Source organism: Rhinatrema bivittatum, chromosome 2, assembly GCF_901001135.1.
Source record: "Rhinatrema bivittatum chromosome 2, aRhiBiv1.1, whole genome shotgun sequence".
Lineage (NCBI taxonomy): Eukaryota > Metazoa > Chordata > Amphibia > Gymnophiona > Rhinatrematidae > Rhinatrema > Rhinatrema bivittatum.
In genome coordinates this window covers 464,217,378-464,231,274 of record NC_042616.1, presented here as the reverse complement: position 1 = coordinate 464,231,274, position 13,897 = coordinate 464,217,378, and the positions used below count along the sequence as shown (strand labels likewise).

The window sequence follows — 13,897 nt, the reverse complement described above, 5'->3', positions numbered from 1 at the left end:
AGCGGGACTTATGTGGCTAAGTAGCAGCTGGTGAATATGCGCCCACGTTCAGTGGCCACTGCTTAGCTATGTAAGTCCCTTATACGACTAAAAGGTTGGCTGCATAAGTTGTGGGCAGGCAGTGGGGGGATCGGGGCGGAGTGGGTTAGCCGTTTAACTTATGCAGCTAACTGCCAATATTCGGACTTAGCCACATAAGTTGTACAGCTATGTTAGATGTGCCATTGAACAGTTCTAAAGTTAGCCGGTTAGACTTATCTGGCTAAGCACTCAAGTTATACGGGTATATTCACTGGCATAGCCCTTGTTAACATTTCACTTTTTAACTTTGATACCTTGTTACTGGTATTGTGTTGCCTAAGGAGGAGTTAGAATATTCTGTGAGGCTATTGAATTTTAGATCAGTCATAGGAGAAATGCGTTTGATTAGAGATCCTATTGAAGAATTTCATCTAAATATTCTTTGTCTCACAGAAACTCAAGTGGGGTGGAGAGATATGTTGACTTTGGCTCAAGCTTCTCCTGAAGATGATCAATATTTTATTTGTTGGAGGGATTTTAAAAGGGGAGGAATGGCTATTATTTTTTAATACTCTTTGGCACTGAAATTATTCTCTGCATGGAGGATGAGGGGCTGATGATGAAATCAGCTACAGATGAAGGTATATGTATTCAATTTTTTATGGGTCTCCTTCTGCAGATTCATCAGTGGCTAATGCTTGGGGAAGTTTCTAACAGATTTGGGTCTATAATTTGGAAATAATTTTAGGAGAGGCTATAGATAGAGCTTTTTGTTGGATAAGTTGAGGGATCTTGCTCTGATACAGATAGTGGATGTTCCCTACATTGTAGAGGGAATGCTCTCAATTTAATTTCTAGATTAGAGGGGATACAGGTTGTAGAGAATTCTTTGAATGATATTTCTTTATCATGATCAGATCATTGTCTTTTAGTTTTAATATTATCTGAATAGAAATAAGACAGGCATCATCTAGAGCTTAAATAAAATATAGGGATTTGTCTGTGGTGAGAGAGGGAGAATGTGGCTTTGAGTATTGTGTTATCAATCAATGATTTTATATATGAACATAAGAGAACCAGATAATTCTTTGAAATGCTAAGCATAGGGAAGTTTTAGTACTGGAACAAATAGTAGAAGTACCAACTATGATTATTAAAGCAGTAGAAGAAAAATCAAATGGTGGAAAAAAATCAAAATAGTAAAAATGAACATTGTAAGGGCTTACAAACATGCTTGGACTTACAAACATGCTTTAAAAGAGGCTAAAATATCCTTTACTAGAAAGCAGTTAAGTCCTGCAGAATGTAGACCATGAAAGCTTAGACAGCTTTTGAATGAATTTTCGACTATGAGAGGGTCATCAATGAAGTTAGATTTGCCAATGTAAAGTGTAAGAAAAAAAATGCTATTTGGGATTCTTTGGAAAATGATGAAACTGGTCAAATATGCTTGCCTAGTGTTCTAACCAGTGATAGTAAGTAACAGATACATTAGATGGGAAAGTTTTCTCTAATTTTCTTAAGTATTGGAATTTGTGTTACTTGGTCTGTTGAAAGATGAAAATGGGATGCTGTCTATTGGACTCAATGCTAATGATGTTTCTTATCGTAGAATGGAAACTTTTTATACCTGTGTTGACATACATTGTGAATTCTTAACTTGAGCAAGATTGTGTCCCAACAAATTTGAAACAAGAAATAGTTAAGCCCTTATTAAAGATGCCTAATTTAGATCCATCTGTTCTGTTAAACTGTTGTTCTGTATGTAATTTTGCATTTGAGAGGAAAGTAAGTGAAAGAGTGGTTTACATACAGCTATTAAACCATCTTGAAAGGTCGAAAGACCTGCATCCATTACAGTCTGGATTTTGACATGGATGTGGGACTGAATTTGTCCTGCTCCCACAGTTATTGGTGTTTGAATGGCTGCTGGTGGAGGCAGAGGGTACTATATTAGTGTTTCTGGATCACCCGGCAGCATTTGATAATGTTGACCATGCAATCTTCTTACAACAATTTAATGGGATTAGAGGTGACTGGGATTGTTCTAGGTTGGATGAGGTCTTATCTGTCCAATAAAATTAAGACAGTATTCTGGGCAGAGGAGCAGGCTACTGTGGGTCCTGTGAGGTGGGGTGTGCCCCAAGGCTCAGTTTTATCATCATTGCTATTTATTGCGAATACGAGTTTCATCCTTCTAGTTACCCAAAGTTTTAATGTTAAGTGTCATCTTTTCACTGATGATGTTCAGCTGCAGATTATTGGCGATGGATCTCAAACTTATGCAGTTAGTAGTCTGAATGTGTATTTGCAGTGGCTATTTGACTGGAATGTTGTGAACTCGGATTGAATCCTGCAAAACCAAATTGATATGGTTAAGTAGACAGGGGAGGTTGCTGGAAAGTTTCACCCTTGTATTCAAGAAGTTGAACTGCAGCCTAAGGCTATAGTGAAAAACTTGGGGATACTTTTAGAGGATTCATTGTCTTTAGAAAAACAGATCAGTGCTGTGCTGCAGAGAAAATTTAATTTTCTTCGCATAGTTCATTACTTATGTTCCTTTTTGAGTACAAATAATCTTACGACAGTTACTTTAGATTGGACTACTACAGTGTCCTCTATTCCAGGGACTTCCCAAAAAGATTCTCTAGAACACAGCAGTAAAGATATTGTTTAAAAAAAAAAAAGCATCTGATCATTCTTTGAGCCTGCACTGGTTACTAGTTGGGACTTGGATTATATTTAAAGCTATCTGTATTTTGTACAAAGCAGCGTATGGGAAGCCAAGATATTTAACTGAACTATTCATTGACTGTATTCCATCTAGGTCTGAACAAGCTTTTTTCATCGATAAGCAGGCTGAATTAGTTATTACATGTGGGTGACATCATCTAATGGCACTGAACAGAATCTGAATGTGCCTTTCAATAAATAGATTTTGGAAGGAAGGAAGCGAAGAAGACATGGACTCATTCAAATTCTCTTCCTGTAAAAGACCATAAACTTCTAGGTAACTTTGGCAAGAACATTTTTCAGCGTGTAATGCTATTTATGGGTATTACATCCACCACCATTTCTACATGGCACAGTATGTACCTTTCCTACCTGTCATGGAACAAGGCAATTACTATTCACAACCATTCCTGCATGCAGAAGAGTGCATCTGTCATCTACTCCAATCAGTATCTGAATCCTTTGATTCTGTTTCATGTACCTCATCAGCCTCTGTTGGGGCTAGACGTATGGTGTAATTTTTAGTAAGTAGCATCTATGAGGATGTCAACAAAAATCTAGTGGACCTTCCCTCCTTAGGGGACAATCTTTTTGGCAAAACATTCTGTGAGACGATCGCTCAGATTAAGGACCAAAATATGGTGGTACAGTCACTCTCAACAGCTCCCGAACAGCCTGCCAGAGTGCAACATCACTTCTAGCCATAGAAACAACCATACTTCCACAGGAGGCCTTACCAGTCTTTTCAACAATACTGACTACTGCCTCTTAGGGTCCATCATCAACAACCATTTCTGGCCAGGCGTCGACAAAATATACACTGTCAACAGAATCCTGCACAACAGGCCCAACCCAAACCAGCAGCTAATTTTTGATCCCTCCAAATAATCCGTTTCCAACTCTGCCAGTAGGGGGAAGAATCCAGTGTTTTGTGGAGGAGTGCAGTCAGATCACGAGGACCCTTGCATTCTCCAAATTGTGCAGTCTAGGTACAGTTGTCTTTCTTCCAGCCTCCATCCCTCCCACATTGTTTGGTGCTATAACAGGATCCATCTCATTTACTGCAGCTTTGACTGAAAGTCCAATCACTTCTCCAGTAACCAGTAATAGAGCCAATCCCAGTGTCCTAACATGCTCTGGGTTTCTATTCCTAATACTTCCTTATCCCCAAGAAAATGGGGAGACTGTGGCCTATTCTTGACTTGAGATACCTAAACAAACATAAATTCCAAGAAAAATTCAAACTGAACTCCCTCAACATGATTCTAATGTATATAAAGAAGGACAAATAGATGTGAGCTTTGGATCTAAAGGATGCATGTGCTCACTTACCAATCCACCCTTCGCACTGTAACTGTCTCCACTTCCAAGTGGATACTTCCCACTACCAGTACAGAGTGCTCCCAATTGACCTCTCATCAACCCTGAGGGTCTTTACGAAATGCCTTGCGATAGTGGCAGCTTATTTCCGTTCCCAGGGAATACAAGTCTTCCCGTATCTGGACAATTGGCTTATCATGGAAAATTCAAGGGATAAAGTGCTCCACTCTGAACTGAACCATAGCTCTTTTATACCATTTAAGTTTTCTGATTTTTTTTGCAAAATCAAGCATGGAGCCTATTCAGAGTCAGCAACTCATTGGGGCATGGATAGTCTTGGTACAGGAAAGAGTGTTCCTGCCTCCCAATTGAGCGAACATCAAGACATTGCTCATCCACAACCTCCTCTTTTTTCCATACTTATCCACCAGATTGACATTACACTTAGACAAGCAGTTTTGCAAAATCTGATTTTGTTGTAGTCCACTCACTACAATGAGGGCTGGGTTGCTTACTAAGTAAATGCTCTGCTGCAACCTTCAGCTTGGGACTTCCCACATGTAATAGCTAATTTAGCCTGCTTATCGACACAAGAAGCACGTTTGCTTACCATAAATGGTATTTTCCATAGATAGCAGGATGAATTAGCCATGGGATACCCACCCACCCATTTCCTTGAAGTAAACTGCATAGCCAGATTAGGTCTGATAGTGACTGAGGAGCCTCACAAGTCAACGCCCATGCAGGAGCTCCCGCACATGTTCAGTAAAGTTCAAACCTCTACTAGCTTGGAGAGATGAGTCCGTTTGGTGGAGTCTGTTTACTGGTTGAAATTGTAACTTACTCTGAGGTTATGGTACTAGACCGTGTAATAAAATGAATCAAAATAAAAAGTAAATCTTCTGTAAACTGATTCTTTTTTTCTAACAACCCACCTCATCAACTCTGCCTTCTCTTCATCCAGGCTCCTTTATTCCTCCCCCTCCTCCTAATCATGATTATTCTCTTCATAGCCCACCTCACCTCTCTGCTTCTCATCCAGATTCCTCCTTCCACCACCTCTTCCTGTCCAGGTTACGCATGGTCCTTTTTTCTTCACCCCAGTCTGGGATATGGGGCATGTGTCCCATGGAGCACCTCATGCCCCCACTTCCTGGATACGAACTGCTGTTGTAAAGTAAAGTATGAGCCCTTCACAGCCTCATTTAATGCAAGTAAATAATAAGGGTACTACAAAATTATATATTCACCTTTTTTCAAGAAAGTCGCCATTGCTGTTTTAATGTGAAAGGCATATTATATTTCCATTTTCTTCAAGGGCTCAGGTAAATGTTTAAATATTTGTTGCCATTTCAAGCATGACTTCACTGGGTCTCATACAGATGGATGTGGTGTTTGTGGTCTAATGCTTTCCTGGCCTCTGTTACAGCTGTGTTACTTTATGACTGGCAGTAAAATTATACATTACTTTGAAATAATACTAGATCTGAAAAGAGATTAACTTTACCATGCTATTTTTTTCAAGCACATTTGTACCATAGGAAGCAAGCAGCATTATGCACAAAATCGTTAATTTTAGATAGATTTTTTTCAGCTTGCAGTATTTGGGTTGAAAGGGGAATTATTTCAGAGTTGAAATAACAGCAGACTTACAAATGATTCACAATATCTAGGGTGATTTGGGTCATATTTGTACAATTTCAACTCTTTCTACCAAATCATTTTTGTACTGTTTTTTAACCTAGTATATCGGTGCACCTATGAAACAATATGGGGAAGGAAATTGTGCAATGACCAGGAGCTCAGAAACAAAAATACAGCGTTATCACTTAGTTGCCAGTTGCTGTGGTCAACTTGGTTTAGCTTTGAGATATGTAGTAACAGCATGCTTTTTATTCAAATATCTCCTTGCAAACTTGATTGTTTGTAAAAGGTGTAGGATATGTATTTTGAACTGTGGTCAACTTGTCCTTTTATAGGAGCACCAGACCTGTGCACTAGCAGAACAGTGAGCCCAGCTAGCCTACAGATAGTGGCACAGAGGATAAATGGATAATGAAAACTAGCTCCCTTTACTGCAGTGCCTCTATTTTTCCTGTGAAATAATGCAGGGTTTCCCAGCCCTCTCCAGGAGGCACACCTAACCAGTCTGATTTTCAGGATTTTGTAACATACGCAAGTAAAGGAAAGGACTTCCTAAACTCCCTAGCTAACTTGCTTCCTTTTTACCCTATTAACCACGACCATTAAAACCCCTCTGACTTGCCTAGTTATTGTTTATTACTCTCACGCCATCCATAGCAGAAGTAAAGTTACGAGGTAGGGGACCCCTTTGCGCGCTTTTGCACATAAATACCTACACGCACACAGACTCAGGCCGCCCGTGACCCATCCAGACCCCGACCCTTTTTTGAACTTTTCAATTTTTGTGCGTCCCCAAGCGCCGGGCCAAGTCACGTGCATATTTCCTGGCTTTGGCACGCATAGTGCTTTTAAAATCCGCTAGCTAGTAACTAAACAGAGCTAAATGAAAGAGAATGTATTGTAGCAACAGAAGAAGTAACTGTTCCTGAAGAAAGAAAAGTATTAAATAAGAAGAAATTCTGGTTCTTTAAGCAATGAAGAGCTGATTAAGAACTGTCATTTTTTTGGTTGATTGCCTTTACCATTTGGTATTTGTCAACGTTTTAATCAGAATAATCTACAGTAAAATATTTTTACTTTGGAGGACAACTTTTGGCTGGACATTGGATTTTTTTTTTTTTTGTGTGAAGTGTCCTCTGGCCCTGCAGGTTATCCTGCCCCCATCTTACGGGCCCAGAGGTTTGATACCCCACCTTGGGGGGGGGGGGGGAGATACTCCCCAAGGCTGAAAAGGTGACCCGGAGTGGAACAGGGCTTACGCTTGCAAGTAAACAAATCAGCATTACGGGAGTCTGTTAAGCTGAGGAAATACTGGACGAAGGAGGGGGCTGCAGAAGTGAAGAGTAATGCCAGTGGTGATGGGACGCAATTATGTTGAATATCCATTTTTAGATTTAAAAAATATGGAAAAATATTTCTCTATAATTATATAAAAATGATATGAGGTTAATTTTAGAACAGCCCATGTGTAGAAAGTACATGCAGGCTTCAGCCCGAAATTTCAAAGCGAACTTATGAGTGAATATCGACTTTGAAAATAAGGGGGTTTATTGCAAAGCCCTGTGTGACGTATGCGCACACATTTTTTTGTCTGCATTGGAACAGGTGTTCCAATGCAGACAAAAAAATCGCTGCTCTCGAGGATGGAAGCGCTCTCGAGGATGGAAGCGCTCATGGCCACTTTTCCACCGATGATCCCCGGGTCACCGATGGCTCCGGTGTCCTCCCCGCTTGCGTTGTCATCGGGAGGAGAAACACTGTTCCGCATCCCTCTTTTGGGAGTTCTGCTGATGCCTCAGCTGTCGATGCCGATACGTCCGTTGGTGCCACCGATCCACCAATCGGTGCCGATGCGTCCATTGGCACCACCAAGCCATCCATCGATGCCCTCGATGCCTGCACCGGTGCCTTCGATGCCTTCATCGGTGCCTCCAGTTATTCCCTCGAGACCTTCGGAGCCTCGACCAGGACCTTCAGGGATGCCACCGCCCCATCCTCCTCTAGTCCCTAGAGGAGCAGGTGCTGATCCCTACGACACCTGGACTGATGATTCTTCACCAGACACTGATGATTTGCCTTCACCACCTTCACCTACTGAAAGCAGAAAGCGTTCTCCTCCAGAGGACCTTTCTTTCATAAATTTTGTGAAGGAGATCTCTGAATTGGTTTCCTTCCAATTACAGACTGAACAAGATGACAGGCATCAAATGATGGAGCTGTTACAATTCTTGGATGCTCCCAAGGAAATAACCTCCATCCCTATCCACCAGGTTCTTCTGGATCTCCTCAAAAAGAACTGGGAACATCCTGGCTCTGTGGCTCCAGTCCACAGGAAAGCTGACACCACCTATCTCATTCAGTCAGCCCCGGGCTTTAGCAAACCTCAGTTGGATTACCAATCTCTGGTTGCCGAATCTGCCCAGAAAAGAGCAAGGAGATCAAAACCACATACTTCCTTTCCCCCAGGCAAGCAACAGAAATTTCTAGATGCCATTGGTCGCCGTGTCTTCCAGGGATCAATGCTCTCCAGAATTGCCTCTTATCAGCTCTATTTGACCCAATATAATAGGGTCTTATTTAAGCAGATACAAGACTTGACAGAATCCCTGCCTCAGCAATTTCAAGAGCAACTTCAAACCCTAGTAAACAAGGGTTTTGAGGCAGGCAAGCATGAGATTAGAACATCTTACGATATCTTTGACACTGCTACCAGGGTATCTGCAGCTGCTGTCTCGGCAAGATGAAGGGCTGGCTCAAGTATTCCGACCTTCGCCCTGAAGTTCAGGACAGATTGTCCGACCTGCCCTGTGTAGGAGACAATCTGTTTGGCGAGCAGATTCAATGGACGGTGGCGGAACTCAAGGACGATCATGAGACCCTGAGACGGCTCTCTCTGATGCCTTCTGAGTACTCTTCAAAACAGCCCTTTTGGAAGGACTGTAAGTCATTCTTCCGCCCGAAGAAGTCCTACCCGCCACCAACTAGAACCCGTTCTATGAGACCATTTCAAAAAGCCCAGTCTCGTCAGACATGAAAACAAAAGCTGCAAACAACCCCTCAGCCTGGCCCTGCTTCCAGTTTTTGACTCCTGCATAGAGAGCAGCAGCCAGCTTCCATTGCCCCACATACCAGTGGGAGGTCGATTGTGCCATTTCAACAACAGGTGGCACTCGATCACCTCAGACCAGTGGGTCCTAGCGATAATTGCTCAAGGTTATCATCTGAACTTTCTCTCCATTCCATTCCACCGGACCCCCCACCTCTACCGACATGGAGAACATCCGACACTCGCTACTCCTGGAGCAGGAGGTCTCCCTCCTCCTCCAGTCCAGAGCAATAGAACCAGTGCCATACTCACAACAAGGCCTAGGGTTCTATTCCCGGTACTTTCTAATCCCCAAAAAATCAGGAGGCTTTCGTCCAATTCTGGATCTACGTGCCCTCAACAAGTACCTCCAGTGAGAGAAGTTCAAAATGGTAACCTTGGGCTCTCTTCTTCCTCTTCTACAAAGAGGAGACTGGCTCTGCTCTCTAGACCTCCAGGACGCATACACTCATATCGTGATAATTCCATCTCATTGCAAATACCTGAGGTTTCTAGTAGGCCCCAAGCACTATCAGTACCGAGTGCTTCCATTCGGTCTCGTGTCTGCACCGCGAGTCTTCACAAATACCTCATTGTAGTTGCAGCCTTCTTCAGGACTCAAGGTGTTCATGTCTACCCCTATCTAGACGATTGGTTAATCAGGGCTCCCACTCAGCAAGCTGCTCTTTTGTCCCTACATCTTACGTTACACACTCTAATTTCACTCGGATTTCTCGTCAATTACGACAAATCCTACTTAGTCCTATCTCAAACCTTATCGTTCATTGGAGCAGATTTGGACACCTTTCAGGCAAAGGCTTTACTGCCTCGACTGCGAGCTCTCACTCTCGTGTCTCTTGCACACCAGCTGCAGTCTCAGCACTCCACGACTGCACACCACTTTCCCATCCTTTTGGGACACCTGGCGTCCTCAGTACAGGTCACCCCAATGGCCCGCTTGGCCATGAGAGTTATGCAGTGGACTCTAAGGTCACAATGGACTCAATCCATTCAGCCCCTGTCGACCATTGTCCACGTAACCGACTCACTCCATCAGTCTCTCGCCTGGTGGAGAAATCAGATCAATCTCATCCAGGGTTTGCCCTTCTAGGCTCCAAACCCTCCAATAACTCTCACCACCGATGCTTCCAACTTCGGCTGGGGAGCCCATGTGGCCGATCTGCAGACACAAGGATCTTGGTCTCCAGAGGAAGCCAAATACCAAATAAATTTCCTGGAGCTGCGAGCAATCAGGATCACCTTTCCAATTAAGTCATCCAGATCCAGACGGACAACCAAGTGGCCATGTGGTACATCAACAAACAGGGAGGGACAGGCTCCTACCTTCTGTGTCAGGAAGCTGCACAGATATGGGCGGAGGCCCTCTCCCACTCGATGTACCTCAGGGCCACCTACTTGCCGGGAGTGGACAATGTGTTGGCAGACAAAGCTGATTCACACCTTTCAACTGCACAAGTGGTCTCTCAACCCCTCTGTAGCGAACTCGATCTTCCACCGATGGGGTTATCCTCAAATATTCCTCTTTGCGTCACCTCAAAATCGCAAAGTAGACAACTTCTGCGCTCTCACTTGCAACCAACACTCTCAGCCAAGAGACACCTTCTCCCTATCATGGGCAACCGGTCTCCTATATGCATTCCCTCCACTTTCACTTCTCTCGAAGACTCTCGTGAAGTTACGTCAGGACAAGGGAACCACGATCCTGATAGCACCCCACTGGCCGCGCTAAGTGTGGTTTCCAATACTTCAGGATCTCTCTCCATTCGCAGGCACATTCCCTTGGGAAAGGACCCGCTTCTAATCACTCAAAACGACGGGCTCCTTCGCCACCCCAATCTTCAAGCCTTGTCCCTGATGGCATGGATGTTGAAAGGTTAATCCTTCAGCCACTTAACCTTTCTGAACCAGTTTCCCGTGTCCTGATTGCTTCACAGAAGCCTTCCACGAGAAAATCGTATTCTTATAAATGGAACAGGTTTACGTCATGGTGCTCTTCTCAATCCCTTGACCCCTTTACCTGTACAATCATGAAGTTTCTGGACTATCTCTGGCACTTGTCAGAGTCAGGTATAAAAACTTCCTCCATCAGAATGCATGTCAATGCGGTAACCACCTTCCATAAAGGTGTTGGGGATGTTCCTATATCAGTACAACCCCTTGTAACACGTTTTTTGAAGGGCTTGCTTCACCTCAAACCTCCTCTGCGTCCTCTGGCCCTTTCTTGGGAACTCAACCTAGTTTTGGGTCGGCTCATGAAACCACCATTCGAGCCTCTTCAATCCTGTGACCTTCGATATCTCACATGGAAAGTGATTTTCCTTTTGGCAATCACTTCCGCTCGCAGAGTTAGTGAGTTACAGGCTCTAGTTACCTACCCGCCTTACACTAAACGTCTGCAGGACCGGGCAGTACTCTGCACTCACCCTAAATTCTTACCTAAGGTAGTTTCGGAGTTTCATCTCAATCAATCCATTATACTACCTACCTTTTTTCCCAGGTCCTATTCCAGTCCAGGAGAGCAAGCTCTGCATACCTTTGGCTGCAAACGGGCTCTAGCGTTTTACCTAGACCGTACAGCTGCCCACAGGGAAAGCACTCAATTGTTTGTCTCTTTCCATTCCACCAAATTGGGACAGCTTGTAGGTAAGCAGACTCTCTCCTCCTGGTTAGCGGACTGCATTTCCTTTTGCTATCAGCAAGCAAGCATTCCACTTCAAGACCGTGTTAAAGCACACTCTGTGAAGGCCATGGCAACTTCAGTAGCACACCTACGTTCGGTGTCGCTTCCTGATATCTGCAGGGCTGCCACCTGGAGTTCTCTCCATACTTTTCAGCCCATTATTGTTTAGACAAAGCCGGAAGACAAGATTCCATCTTTGGCCAGTCTGTCTTGCACAACCTATTTACAACATGACGTACCAACACCCTTCCGCCTGCCCGGTAGGGTTCAGGATGCCCTCTACCAAATTCCACCCCAGTTGTTGTGCCTGTTGCACGTCTTGGGTACATTTGGTACATGTTAGGACATCTTCTGCTCGGTACTCACCCATATGTGAGGACTACCATCCTGCTTGTCCTGTGAGAAAGCAAATTTTGCTTACCTGTATCAGATGTTCTCACAGGACAGCAGGATGTTAGTCCTCACGAAACCTGGCCGCTGCCCCGCGGTGTTGGGTTCGTAACATTTTTTTATTTATTTTCGGCACTACCTGTAATTTTTTAACAAGACTGAAGGGGGACCCCTGCTGGCTGCAGGGTTAGTGCCATGCTGGGCATGCCCAGTAGGGGCCAGTCAAAGTTCTGGAAACTTTGACAGAAGTGTTCTGTGATTGGGCTCCATCCTGTGATGTCACCCATATGTGAGGACTAAAATCCTGCTGTCCTGTGAGAACACCTGTTACAGGTAAGCAACATTTGTTAATTTTTTATTTCTTTTAATTTTAATATTTATTCAATTTTAATATAATTAGAAATATTGCTTCTTGAATCAAAATCTACAATTAGCAGAGGAAATTGTTGCGTCTTATTTAATTTGACTGGAGTGATGGATCCCTGGTCGCAACAAGAGATGGCTCCTCCCACAGGACAGTTCCTCTGGGGACTTGCTGCGATAGGCTGGCTTCCGCAGTAACAGAGACCGAGTAAAACAAGTCTTTATTGTACAGCAAATAATGAGTGAAGTCCAAAAATCGTTTAAGGACCTTAACCCAGAGGGAAAAGGTCCCGGAGGATGGACCCTGACTGGATTCTGCAGCATGGTATCTCAGGAGATGAAGAGATGAAGACTGAGTTGGTACTTCTACTCCACGCGCCCTACACAACCATGGCTGGCTGGTCATAGACCACGCCAGTTGGCGCGCCCTACACAGCCCGACAGGCTGGTCACGGACCATGTTCGGTGGTTCCCCACTCAGGACTGGAACGAGAAGAGAAGGGTCTTTTGAAGACTTGGCAATTGCAGGAGGAGGTCCAAGATGATCCCGGGAAGCAAGAGACCCTCTGAGAAGCAGATGGTCTGGGACGTGACGAGGCCCTCGAGGAGCGGGTACCCAAAAGCGTCCTCAAGACAGAATGGAACTGGATCTGGAGAACACTAAATCCAAGGGAAGGAAGTCCAGAAGGGAAAAAGCTCCACTGAAGCAGCGAAGCGGTTCCAAAGAAAGAAGAGTCCTGCGGAGAGAGAGAACTTCTTGCTAACTCAAGGAGGAGAACACAGGAAGGGGTTAAATAGCCCTTCCTGAGTGATGTCATCCATAGGCCTGCTCAGGGTTTCCTGCCCTGGGCCCTTTAAAAATGTAGAGAAGGCGCGGACCCTGAAGAGCGACGTCCCTGCTGCTGGCGATGCAATGCCAAGCAGACCGCAGGAGTGAGCCTCGGCGTGAATGCGGCTTCCTGCCACGAACAAGGAGCTGGGAGCAGTTCCAGCCACCCAGAAATATCCGTGGCGGCCTCCAGGCCATGACGCGGAGCCCCAGGACAGCCTCCTGGTCAAAGAAGAGGAGAGGGTCGGCGACTCCCGCCGCAGGGAAGGCCCAGCGTTGGCGATGGCCTCCGGCCGTGAACACAACAGAGGAAAAAAGGTGAGAGACCTCCTACGGTTCCACCCACGGGAGGAATTGTAACAGAAATGTATCAGGAAAGCTAAATAATCAACCACTGCATTACATTCACAAAATACTAGAGAGGATCCATTATATAAATTGTCCCCAAAAAGACAGAAAACAACATAAAAGAAAAAAAAAGGTAGGCAACACATTATAGTAAACTGTAGGAGTCAATTATAAAAATTATAATTTCTAAAAAATGCATCTGTTTAAACAGATTAGAAGTTCCCTGTCTGGCTTCTGATCTTTGAGCCAGTTGGGACTGGAGACACTACAGAGCTTGCATTCACTGTCTCCAGGGAAAAAGAGTCCCAGATATTGTGCCATAATGATACGTAGTGATTGGTAAGGGAAATTACAAGATAGAGGACTGTTGCTACAATGGCTGTGCTAGATTCAATAAGGGAAAAACTCTGGGCAGTGTTGCTGTCAGAGTATTATTCTGACAACAATAATGATAACTTATGCT

At 44.2% G+C, this 13,897-nt stretch overlaps 1 protein-coding gene across 1 annotated transcript in view; it reads left to right on the top strand.

Moving 5' to 3' along the window:
• Positions 1 to 13,897, top strand: part of PIGN (phosphatidylinositol glycan anchor biosynthesis class N) — a 535,187-nt gene that overhangs the window by 74,844 nt on the left and 446,446 nt on the right.